Source organism: Haematobia irritans, chromosome 4 (assembly GCF_050003625.1).
Source record: "Haematobia irritans isolate KBUSLIRL chromosome 4, ASM5000362v1, whole genome shotgun sequence".
In the NCBI taxonomy this organism is placed as follows: domain Eukaryota; kingdom Metazoa; phylum Arthropoda; class Insecta; order Diptera; family Muscidae; genus Haematobia; species Haematobia irritans.
In genome coordinates this window covers 20,619,255-20,633,427 of record NC_134400.1, presented here as the reverse complement: position 1 = coordinate 20,633,427, position 14,173 = coordinate 20,619,255, and the positions used below count along the sequence as shown (strand labels likewise).

The window sequence follows — 14,173 nt, the reverse complement described above, 5'->3', positions numbered from 1 at the left end:
AGAAAATTATCTATAGAAATAAAATGTTACAACATTTTCTATGGTAATAAAATTATGACAAAATTTTCTATAGAAATAAAATTTTGACAAAACTTTCTATAGAAATATAATTTTGACAAAAATTTCTATAGGAATAAAATTGTGACAAAATATTCTACAAAACTAAAATTTTGACAAAATTTTCTATAGCAATAAAATTTTAAGAAAATTGTCTATAGAAATAAAATTTTAAGAACATGGTCTATAGAAATAAAATTTTGAAAAAAATTTTTATAAAAATAAAATTTTAAGAAAATTTTCTATAGAAATAAAATTTTGAGAAAATTTTCTATAGAAATAAAATTTTGAAAAAATTTCTATAGAAATAAAATTTTGACAAATTTTTTAATAGAAATAACATTTTGCAAAAATTTCTATAGAAATAAAATTTGGACAAAGTTTTGTATAGAAATAAAATTTTGATAATCGTTTCGATAGAAATAAAATTTTGACAGCATTTTCTATAAAAGTAAAATTTGGACAAAATTTTCTAAAGAAATAAAATTTTAACACAGTCTATATAATTCTGTCTAGATCAAGGGATATTTAAATGTATGTATTTGGGACAAACCTTTATATATAGCCCCCCATATATATATATATATATATATATATATATATATATATATATATATATATATATATATATATATATATATATATATATATATATATATATATATATATATATATATATATATATATATATATATATATATATATATATATATATATATATATATATATATATATATATATATATATATATATATATATATATATATATATATAAATATATATATATATATATATATATATATATATATTTTTTTTTTTTTTTTTTTAAGTTATTTTTGATAAAAAATTATTTTTGAGAAAAGAACTCTTTACTTAAACAAAACACAAAACAATGACATTTTAAGGGAAATTTATTTTAAATATAAACGAAATACTACGATTTATAGACAACAACTACAACATAATTTATATTTACTAATATTTAAATAAAACAACAACAAACAAAGCAAATAACTAAAGATTTTAAAGCTACAACAAATTTAAGCCAAACTCTAAATGTTTCCTATTTAAAAAAAAAAAAAAATATTTTTTATAAATAATTTAAAATAAATAAAAATAATAAATATAAACACATTTTTAGCGAAACCAAAGAATACAGAAATGTCCACAAAAATAAACTAAACAAAAACTTATCATCTATTCCTATTAAAAATGTATAAAATAATTATATGATATAAATAAAAAAAAACAACAACAACAATAAGTATACATAACAAAAACTAAAATATAAATAATCTATAGAAATTCTCTTGCATTTTTTTTAAAGATAAAATATTAAAGCGACTTTACATGATGACTACATACCTATATAATATAATACAAAAATTATTTATATATATTTTTAAATTATTATGCATTACTATTATTAGTAAATAAAAAGGTCTACAATGAGTCTAAACTATATACATAATTTTATTACTTATATTATTGAGTAATATAATTTATATAAAATACCATATAAATACTACCCACAAATGTATATAAAGAATACAAAGAACAAATATATATAAATAATTTACTTATTAATATATATATAACCGTATATATATATATATATATATATATATGTATATTTGTGTATAAATGTGTAATTAAAAATTTCCTTATAAAAATTTAATAAACAGACAAAAACAAAACAAAATCTATCAATTGTAGTTTTGAATAATTTTCTTTTTGCGGGTGAAAAATATTTTATGCACCTGACACTGCGTCCATATGTCGTGTGCCGGACTCCGTCACAATTGACAATACCTGCTAAAAACCCATCCTACCTCACCCCGGGGGTATACTTCCCACCACGGAACCGCTTTCGCATTACTTCGAGGTGGACCCCGTGGTGGATCATGTCCATCTGTCCATGTCCATGAATTTCAAATTAAAATTCAAAATAAATTAAATTTTATACCCTCCACCATAGGATAGGGGTATATTAACTTTGTCATTCCGTTTGTAACAGATATTAACTTTGTCATACCGTTTGTAACACATCGAAATATTGCTCTAAGACCCCATAAAGTGTATATATTCTGGGTCGTGGTGAAATTTTGAGTCGATCTAAGCATGTCCGACCGTCCGTCTGTTGACATCACGCTAACTTCCGAACGAAACAAGCTATCGACTTGAAACTTGGCACAAGTAGTTGTTACCGATGTAGGTCGGATGGTATTGCAAATGGGCCACATCAGTCCACTTTTACGTATAGCCCCCATATAAACGGACCCACAAAATTTGGCTTGCGGGGACTCTAAGGGAAGCAAATTTCATCCGATCCGGCTGAAACATAGTGTCAGCATATAATCTCTAACAACCATGCCAAAATTGGTCCACATCGGTCAATAATTATATATAGCCTCCATATAAACCGATCTCCCGATTTGTGCTTGCGGAGCCTCTAAGAGAAGCAAATTTCATCCGATCCGGCTGAAATTTGGTACATGGTGTTAGTCTCTAATGACCATGCAAAAAATGGTCCATATCGGTCCATAATTATATATATCCCCTATATAAACCGTTCACCAGATTTGACTTCAAAAGCCTCTTGGAAGAGCAAAATTCATCCGATTCGGTTGAATTTTGGAACGTGGTGGTCTCTAACAAACACGATATGGACACGAATTGGTCCATATCGGTCCATAATTATATATAGCCCCCCATATAAACCGTTCTCCAGATTTGATCTCCGGAGCCTCTAGGAGGAGAAAAATTCATCCGATCCAGTTGAAATTAGCAACGTGGTGTTAGTATGTGGCCGCTAATAACCATGCCAAATAATCTACCAAAATTCTATTTCTATAGAAAATTTTGTCAAAATTTTATTTCTATAGAAACTTTTTTCAAAATGATATTCCTATAGAACATTTTGTCAAACTTTATTTCTATAGAAAATATTGTCAACATTTTATTTCTATAGAAAATATTGTCAAAAATTTATTTCTATAGAAAATTTTGTCAAAATGTTATTTCTATAGAAAACTTTTTCAAAATTCTATTTCTATAGAAAATTTTGTCAAAATTTTATTTCCATAGAAAATTTTGACAAAATTTTATTTCTATAGTAAATTTTGACAAAATTTTATTTCTATAGAAAATTTTGTTAAAATTTTATTTCTATAGAAAATTTTGTCAAAATTTTATTTTGTCAAAATTTTATTTCTATAGAAACTTTTATCAAAATTTTATTTCTAATTTTGATAAAACAAAATTTAACAAAATAATCTACCAAAATTCTATTTCTATAGAATATTTTGTCAAAATGTTATTTCTATAGAAACTTTTTTAAAAATGATATTCCTATAGAAACTTTTGTCAAACTTTATTTCTATAGAAAATATTGTCAACATTTTATTTCTATAGAAAATATTGTCAACATTTTATTTCTATAGAAAATATTGTCAAAATTTTATTTCTCTAGAAAATTTTGTCAAAATGTTATTTCTATAGAAAACTTTGTCAAAATATTATTTCTATAGAAAATTTTGACAAAATGTTATTTCTATAGAAAATTTTGACAAAATTTTATTTCTATAGAAAATTTTGTTAAAATTTTATTTCTATAGAAAATTTTGACAAAATTTTAATTCTATAGAAAATTTTGTTAAAATTTTATTGCTATAGAAAATTTTGTCCAAATTTTACTTTTATAGAAAATGTTGTCAAAATTTTATTTTGTCAAAATTTTATTTCTATAGAAACTTTTATCAAAATTTTATTTCTATACAAAATTTTGTCAAAATTTTATTTCTATAGAAATTTTTGCAAAATGTTATTTCTATAGAAAATTTCTATAGAAACTTTTATCAAAATTTTATTTCTATACAAAATTTTGTCAAAATTTTATTTCTATAGAAATTTTTGCAAAATATTATTTCTATAGAAAATTTTGTCAAAATTTTATTTCTATAGAAATTTTTGTCAAAATTTTGATTCTCTAGAAAATGTTGACAAAATTTTATTTCTATAGAAAATTTTGTTAAAATTTTATTTCTATAGAAAATTTTGTCCAAATTGTACTTCTATAGAAAAGGTTGTCAAAATTTTATTTTGTCAAAATTTTATTTCTATACAATTTTTTTGCCAAACTTAATTATATACATATTTAATCGGCCTTTTTTAGTTTAATATATACTACGTCTGGCTTACCTTGCAATTTAGAAGACGGTGTTAGGAAGTTTTAAGATACCTTGCCATCGGCAAAACTTACCGCAACCCAAGTAATTCGATTGTGGATGACAGTCTTCAGCAGAAGTTTCTACGCAATCCATGGTGGAGGGTACATAAGATTCGGCCTGGCCGAACATACGGCCATATGTACTTGTTTTTTTTTTTTATACCCTCCACCATAGGATGGGATATATTAACTTTGTCATTCCGTTTGTAACACATCGAAATATTGCTCTAAGACCCCATAAAGTATATATATATATATATATATATATTCTGGGTCGTGGTGAAATTCTGAGTCGATCTGAGCATGTCCGTCCGTCCGTCTGTTGAAATCACGCTAACTTCCGAACGAAACTAGCTATCGACTTGAAACTTGGCACAAGTAGTTGTTATTGATGTAGGTCGGATGGTATTGCAAATGGGCCATATCGGTCCACTTTTACGTATAGCTCCCATATAAACGGACCCCCAAATTTGGCTTGTGATTGCTCTAAAAGAAGCAAATTTCATCCGAACCGGCTGAAATTTGGTACATGGTGTTAGTATATCATCTCTAACAACCATGCAAAAATTGGTCCATATCGGTCCACTTTTACGTATAGCCCCCATATAAACGGACCCCCAAATTTGGCTTGCGATTGCTCTAAGAGAAGCAAATTGCATCCGATCCGGATGAAATTTGGTACATGGTGTTAGTATATGGTCTCTAACAACCATGCAAAAATTGGTCCACATCGGTCCATAATTATATATATCCCCCATATAAACCGATCCCCAGATTTGACCTCCGGAGCCTCTTAGAGGAGCAAAATTCATCCGATCCGGTTGAAATTTGGTACGTGGTGTTAGAATGTGGTCTCTAAAAAACGCGCAAGAATTGGTCCATATCGGTCCATAATTATATATAGCCCCCATATAAACCGTTCGCCAGATTTGTTCTCCGGAGCCTCTTGGAGGAGCAAAATTCATCCGATCCGGTTGAAATTTGCAACGTGGTGTTAGTATAAGGCCGCTAATAACCATGCCAAAATTGGTCCATATAGGTCCTTAATTATATATAGCCCCCATATAAACCGTTCGCCAGATTTGATCTCCGGAGCCTCTTGGAGGAGCAAAATTCATCCGATCCGGTTGAAATTTGCAACGTGGTGTTAGTATAAGGCCGCTAATAACCATGCCAAAATTGGTCCACATCGGTCTATAGTTATATATAGCCGATCCCCAATCACACAAAAATTTGGCCATATCGGTTCATAATCATGGTTGCCACTCGAGCCAAAAATAATCTACCAAAATTTTATTTTTATATAAAACATTGTCAAAATGTTATTTCTATAGAAAATTTTGTCAAAATTTTATTTCTATAGAAAATTTTGTCAAAATTTTGTTTCTATAGAAAATTTTGTCAAAATTTTATTTCCATTTGTTTTGTTTTGTTATTGTTGGTTTTGTTCTTTAAGCATTGTCGTTGTTTTTTTATTTCAGCTTAAAACCATACATTGACTAAACTACAAGAGTAGCTTAACCAACAGAGGAAAAGAATGTTTGTCAAATTTATTTGGGCAAAGCCCTATAGACTGCAAGATGGTTGGATGGACGCACGTTTCGGAATTACCACATTCCTCATCAGCATCCTCTACTTGCAGCAAAACTATCAACCAATTATCAGAATAAATTCAGGCAGTTTATTAAACCCAACAAAAACCACACTTGAACCCTCCGAAAAAAGGTTTTACATTGATAGCCGGCTTATGCCGAAATAAACTCGAAACAAACATATCTCTTTTCCTATGCCACTGTCAAATCATCGATTTGAATTCACATGGCTGGGTTTATTTTGAGCGTGCCTCCTCTTCTTTTTCCATTTGTTTTGTTTTGTTATTGTTGGTTTTGTTCTTTAAGCATTGTCGTTGTTTTTTTATTTCAGCTTAAAACCATACATTGACTAAACTACAAGAGTAGCTTAACCAACAGAGGAAAAGAATGTTTGTCAAATTTATTTGGGCAAAGCCCTATAGACTGCAAGATGGTTGGATGGACGCACGTTTCGGAATTACCACATTCCTCATCAGCATCCTCTACTTGCAGCAAAACTATCAACCAATTATCAGAATAAATTCAGGCAGTTTATTAAACCCAACAAAAACCACACTTGAACCCTCCGAAAAAAGGTTTTACATTGATAGCCGGCTTATGCCGAAATAAACTCGAAACAAACATATCTCTTTTCCTATGCCACTGTCAAATCATCGATTTGAATTCACATGGCTGGGTTTATTTTGAGCGTGCCTCCTCTTCTTTTTCCATTTGTTTTGTTTTGTTATTGTTGGTTTTGTTCTTTAAGCATTGTCGTTGTTTTTTTATTTCAGCTTAAAACCATACATTGACTAAACTACAAGAGTAGCTTAACCAACAGAGGAAAAGAATGTTTGTCAAATTTATTTGGGCAAAGCCCTATAGACTGCAAGATGGTTGGATGGACGCACGTTTCGGAATTACCACATTCCTCATCAGCATCCTCTACTTGCAGCAAAACTATCAACCAATTATCAGAATAAATTCAGGCAGTTTATTAAACCCAACAAAAACCACACTTGAACCCTCCGAAAAAAGGTTTTACATTGATAGCCGGCTTATGCCGAAATAAACTCGAAACAAACATATCTCTTTTCCTATGCCACTGTCAAATCATCGATTTGAATTCACATGGCTGGGTTTATTTTGAGCGTGCCTCCTCTTCTTTTTCCATTTGTTTTGTTTTGTTATTGTTGGTTTTGTTCTTTAAGCATTGTCGTTGTTTTTTTATTTCAGCTTAAAACCATACATTGACTAAACTACCATCTTGCAGTCTATAGGGCTTTGCCCAAATAAATTTGACAAACATTCTTTTCCTCTGTTGGTTAAGCTACTCTTGTAGTTTAGTCAATGTATGGTTTTAAGCTGAAATAAAAAAACAACGACAAAATTTTATTTCTATAGAAAATTTTTTCCAAATTTTATTTCTATAGAAAATTTTGTCAAAATTTAATTTCTATAGAAAATTTTGGCAAAATTTTACTTCTATAGAAAATGTTGTCAAAATTTTATTTTGTCAAAATTTTATTTCTATAGAAACTTTAAACTTAATTATATACGTATTTAATCGGCCTTTTTTAGTTTAATATATACCACGTATGAACTATAAGGTATATATTACGGTGTTAGGAAGTTTTAAGATACCTTGCCATCGGCTTCAGTAGAAGTTTCTACGCAATCCATGGTGGAGGGTACATAAGCTTCGGCCTGGCCGAACTTACGGCCGTATATAAAGGGTGATTCTTTTGAGGTTAGGATTTTCATGCATTAGTATTTGACAGATCCCGTGGGATTTCAGACATGGTGTCAAAGAGAAAGATGCTCAGTATGCTTTGACATTTCATCATGAATAGACTTACTAACGAGCCATAACGTCGAATTTTCAGTGAATGGGCCCTAGAAAAGTTGGCAGAAAATCCTCTTTTTTATCGACAAATTTTGTTCAGCGATGAGGCTCATTTCTGGTTGAATGGCTACGTAAATAAGCAAAATTGCCGCATTTGGAGTGAAGAGCAACCAGAAGCCGTTCAAGAACTGCCCATGCATCCCGAAAAATGCACTGTTTGGTGTGGTTTGTACGCTGGTGGAATCATTGGACCGTATTTTTTCAAAGATGCTGTTGGACGCAACGTTACGGTGAATGGCGATCGCTATCGTTCGATGCTAACAAACTTTTTGTTGCCAAAAATGGAAGAACTGAACTTGGTTGACATGTGGTTTCAACAAGATGGCGCTACATGCCACACAGCTCGCGATTCTATGGCCATTTTGAGGGAAAACTTCGGAGAACAATTCATCTCAAGAAATGGACCGGTAAGTTGGCCACCAAGATCATGCGATTTGACGCCTTTAGACTATTTTTTGTGGGGCTACGTCAAGTCTAAAGTCTACAGAAATAAGCCAGCAACTATTCCAGCTTTGGAAGACAACATTTCCGAAGAAATTCGGGCTATTCCGGCCGAAATGCTCGAATAAGTTGCCCAAAATTGGACTTTCCGAATGGACCACCTAAGACGCAGCCGCGGTCAACATTTAAATGAAATTATCTTCAAAAAGTAAATGTCATGGACCAATCTAACGTTTCAAATAAAGAACCGATGAGATTTTGCAAATTTTATGCGTTTTTTTTTTAAAAAAGTTATCAAGCTCTTAACAAATCACCCTTTACTTGTTTTAATTTGAATTTAAATTTAATTTCAATTTTAGTATTAATTTTAAGTTTAGTCTTACTTTGTATACCTTTTTCATAAACTAAAATTAAAATTAAAATTTAGATTTAAAAAATTTAAATTTATTTTTAAATTAAATGTAAAAATAAATTAAAATTTAATATTGTTTTTAATTTTAATTTGTACACTTTTTCATTAATTTAATTAATTTTAATTTAAATTAATTTTTTTTATTTAATTTTAATTGTAGTTTTAATTTAAATTTTATTTTTATTTAATTTTTTTTATTTTTTTAACGTCGAACATCAAACATGTTGGACCTTTGACCATGTCAATTTCCCATCTTATGCCATTGCCTTTGAATCAAACACTTGTTGAATTATTTCCATTTGTTATCACTATAAAACCGGCATTAAAAACTATTTGTCTCTCTTTCCAACAAAGAGATGGTTGGTAGCAACGGAACAAATGTGAAACGAAACACCCCGGCATTGTGAAGAGATTATGAGGTGAATTCATTCAGAGCAAGCAAGAAAGCGAGTGCGAGTGATACAAACATGAAATGAACGCAAAAACAAATAAATTTTCCTGTTTGAAAAGACCCAAGAAAACCCCAACTGATTTAGTATTGTGCGGAAAGAGCGAGCGCGTGTTAGCTTGAAATTGTCGTTACGGAAGAAATATTTTTGAATTAAAGTGCCAAAGAAATTAAATATTAAGTAATGAATATATGGGAAAAGTTTTCAAATGTGAATGAAAAACAAAAATAGTTTATGACAAAAAAAAAAAAAAAACAAAACCAACAATAATAAAAACAAAATTGTTGCTTTGTGATATTAATTATGTGTAATAAAAGTGACAATTTAAATAAATAAATAAATAAATTGGTGTAGTATTCATACAAAAGGTATAAAATATTAAAAAATATTGAAAATATTTCAATACTAAACAGATGAAGAAAATATATATACAATATACAGATAAAAAAGTAATTCCAATAAAAAAAATAAAATTCATTTAAATTTTATTGATAAATAAATATGTTTAAGTGTTTTTATGGTATTAAAAAAAAAATTTAAAAACATATTTTTAATACAATTCTTAAAATCCATGGATATATAAAATAAGGTTTTCTTTGCCGTACATTTTTTAAACTAATTTTTCATTTCTAAGAAAAAAGATCAAAACGTATGTATGACTGAGTTTGTTTGTTTTGTTGTTTATTTATTTGTCTGCCAAGGATTTCATTTAGTTTATTAGTGGTGCTTCTGACTAGTCCACTTACAGAGGGAAGTGCATAACATTCCACGCAAATATATTTGCATGGGAAAATTTTTATAAGGAATTTTTAAAAAGGCCTGTAGGAGTTTTAGATCCTACAATGAATAATCAGGAAATGAAAACGGTCCTCTGAATTTTTTTTTTTTTTTACATTTTTTTTAAATTTCCTTATTCAAAACCAAAATATATATAACATCAAATTTTAGAATCAATTTAGATTTGTTCGAATTGGATACCTGTGACACGAATTATGGCCGACAATGTCATCTCACGCTGCAAGAAAGTGGTTCTGCGGTATTTTGGCCGTTTCTCGGCGAAGCTCCGTCTTGAGACTAATAACATACAGATATTTTTTAGTAACAACCTTACTCCCCAAAATACATCAGGCGCAAAGGTCCAAGGGATTAAGATCCGAAGGTTTTGGTGACCATTGTCCAGTAGAAACGAAGCCAGAAACCTCCGTTTTAAGCCATTCTTAGTTGACTCGTGCTGATCACGGTTGCCACTTGTGCCAAAAATAACCTACGAAAATTTGGAGAAATCTTTACCAAAAATCTACCGAATTTAAAAAATCTTATTTAAAAATTTTTGATCAAAATTTTGTGGTTAGCATGAAATTTTTTTCGAAATAAATGTTTAATAATTTATTTTAGAAGTTTATTTTTATACCCTCCACCATAGGATGGGGGGGTATATTAACTTTGTCATTCCGTTTGTAACACATCGAAATATTGCTCTAAGACCCCATAAAGTATATATATTCTGGGTCGTGGTGAAATTCTGAGTCGATCTAAGCATGTCCGTCTGTCCGTCCATCTGTTGTCCGTCCGCTAACTTCCGAACGAAACAAGTTATCGACTTCAAACTTGGCACAAGTAGTTGTTATTGACGTCGGTCAGATGGTATTGCAAATGGGCCATATCGGTCCACTTTTACGTATAGCCCCCATATAAAGGGACCCCCAGATTTGGCTTGCGGACCCTATAAGAGTAGCATATTTCATCCGATCTGGCTGAAATTTGGTACATGGTGTAAGTATATGGTCTCTAACAACCATGCAAAAATTGGTTCATAATTATATATAGCCCCATATAAACCGATCCCCAGATTTGACCTGCGGAGCCTCTTGGAGGGGCAAAATTCATCCGATCCAGCTGAAATTTGGTACATGGTGTCAGCATATGATCTCTAACAACCATACAAAAATTGGTCCACATCGGTCCATAATTATATATAGCCCCCATATAAACCGATCCTCCGATTTGGTTTGCGGATCCTCTAAGAGAAGCAAATTTCATTCGATCCGGCTGAAATTTGGTACATGGTGTTAGTAGATGGTCTCTAAAAACAATGCAAAAATTGGTCCGCATCGGTCCATAATTATATATAGCCCCCATACAAACCGATCACCAGATTTGACCTCCAGAGCCTCTTGGAAGACCAAAATTCATCTGATTCAAATGAAATATGGTACGTTGTGTTAATATATGGACTCAAACACCCTTGCAAAAATTGGTCAAAATCGGTCCATAATTATGTATAGCCCCCATATAAACCGATCCCGAGATTTGGTTTTGGACCCTCTTGGAGAAGCAAATTTCATCAGAGTCAGTTGAAATTTGGTGCATTGTGTTAGTAACCATGCCTAACTAGGGTCATATCGGTCTATAGTTATATATAGCCCTCAGATAAATCGATACCCAATCACACAAAAATTGGTCCATATCAAGTTCATAATTGTATATAGCCCCCATATAAGCGACCCCCATATTTCAATTATGGCTCTCTACGTGCCATGCAAAAGTCCATATCGATTCGTAATTATTTGTAGACTTACCTGTACATACCTTTTTTGTCTAATATATACTATGTATGGACTAACTCACAATTTAGAAAACGATGTTAAGAAGTTTTAAGAGACCACAACCCATGTAATTCGATTGTAGATGACAGTCTTTCGTAGAAGTTTCTACGCAATCTATGGTGAAGGTTACATAAGATTCGGCCTGGCCGAACTTACGGCCGTATATACTTGTTTATTTTAGAAACATTTGCCTTCTTTTAATTAAATTTTTTTACTTTTAAAAACATTTGTCGTTAATATTGTGTAAATTGCGTATCATAAAATTTAGGTTGCATAACCTTTCATATTAGGCCAATATTTTTTTCAGTGCGAAGGCTCTTGGACGAGCAAATTTCTTCCGATTGTATATAGATCCAATATTAAACGATCCTTATATTTGACTTCTTGAGCCTCATAATGACCAATACGATTTTTTATGTAGCAAATGAGACTCAGTTTTCTCTGATACATAGTATTTTTTCTTGATTTAAAGTCGATAAACATGTCAGTTACGCTATTTTGTCTTTAGAGTAAAGCGATTCCACTTTAAAATGGTTATCATTAGAAAGAAAATCCTTTGAACTGTGCCAAATTTTCCAAAAAAAAAATGGGAACAAATCTTCAATCGTCCTCACGCAGAGAAGGAATATGATCACCTCAAACATGTTTCAAGAGCAAAATGTTATTTTTGTATGGTAACCATGTAACATGTTTGTCACTAAAATGTTATTTTCTCGTCAAATATAACCTGCTTGCCGAAGTCGGATACATGATTTCCGAGAAAATAACATGGTTGCGAAAACCATGTTAAGTGGTCACCACCCAAAACTAACATTTTGCTCTTAAAACATGTTTGAGATGATCATATTCCTTCTCTGGGTGCTTAAGTTCTATGATTTTTGGAACTGAAACCAAACAAGATAAAAATAAAATTGCAATTCTTTGCTTCAAAACAAAATCATTAGTGTAATGACAAAATCTTATCTTTTCTTCCAGTGTAAAAGAAATCAAATTTATAAAGCCCCGGTTTTTGTCTATGGGGGCCTTTAAAATTCCCCTTTTTCTATTTGTGTCTATTTAAATATGCTCCGTTTTTTATTTGATTTTGTGATTGAGCGTTTTCCTTTGATGCGATCACATTTGAGATGAAAGGAAAATTGCCAACACAAAGATATACAAATAAACATATACGTGTGTAAGCCTTTGAATCCTTTTGCACAGACTCTAAACACCCACACAGACAAACACTCACATCCATGTCATTTACATTCATAATTAATACGCTCTATTTTTACGTTTAACATAAAAAAGAAAATCCGTAAAAAAAAGAACAAACACACTACCCCTAACACAATCAATGACACTCGCAAACACACACACACAATATGCCCTTTCTGGCTTATATTCACCAACATCCATAGAAAAATCATCTGGTATTGTCCACATGGTTGTGTAGATGTGTGGGCGTGTGTGTGTGAGGGAGAACATGAGTATGCGAATTCGTTTATTATGTACGCGCCGGAAATGGCATCCTAACGGTATTATTGCACTACATCGAAGCAAGTTTAAACTTAAAACGACAACAAAAACCACACTCATACACACAACTACTACTTATTCTACTATGCCTACTATAGCTTCAATGGCTGTTCCCCCCTACCCCACACATTACTCAGTCTCTCCGCTACATGCATTTTGCACTCTCACTCCCAAATATGCGGTCGATGACTAAAATCCATGTGTGCTTCCTCCTTAGGTGCAAGCTAGGATGTTTGTATGGCCGAGAAAACCATAAAAACAAACAGAAATCAAAAGGATTGAATGAATGAAAGCTGAATGAAAGGTGGAGCAAAAAAACACTGGTGTTAGCACTGGAAAGCATGAGTCTAATGTGGCCTTTAAACGGAGTTTAAATTTATCATAATTTTCGCCAAAAATTTCAATTATAACAAATGAACTTAATTTAAGTTTTATGAAAGGCCTAGTTTATTGAAGATATGTATTGGAGTGGTTCACTTTTTTTAACAAATACACTCAAAAAAAAAAATAATTGGATTAAATATTTTGATCTTCACTTAAAGACTTTCGCAATGAATTCACGGTTGCCACAGTTGGTAGAAATAACATTTTGACAAAATTTTCTATAAATATAAAATGTTGACAAAATTTTCTATAGAAATAAAATTTTGACAAAATTTTCTATAGAAATACAATTTTTACAAAATTTTCTATAGAAATAAAAGTTTGACACAATTTTCTATAGAAATAAAAGTTTGACAAAATTTTCTATGGAAATAAAGTTTTGACAAGATTTTCTATAGAAATAAAATTTTGACACAATTTTCTATATAAATAAAATTTTGACAAAATTTTCTAGAGAAATAAAATTTTGACAATATTTTCTATAGAAATAAAATTTTGACAAAATTTTCTATAGAAATAAAATTTTGACAAAATTTTCTAGAGAAATAAAAATTTGACAAAATTTTGACAAAATTTTCTATAGAAATAAAATTTTGACAAA

The 14,173-nt window shown here is 30.5% G+C and overlaps 1 protein-coding gene across 4 annotated transcripts in view; it reads left to right on the top strand.

Annotated features, from left to right (window-relative positions):
• Positions 1–9,079: 9,079 nt before the first annotated feature.
• Positions 9,080–14,173, top strand: part of Reck (Reversion-inducing-cysteine-rich protein with kazal motifs) — a 178,392-nt gene continuing 173,298 nt past the window's right edge. For all 4 annotated transcript variants that reach the window (XR_012722384.1, XR_012722385.1, XR_012722386.1 and 1 more), the window contains exon 1: positions 9,080–9,432. The gene's annotated coding sequence lies outside the window, so the exon portion shown is untranslated. The remainder of the gene's footprint in view (positions 9,433–14,173) is intronic.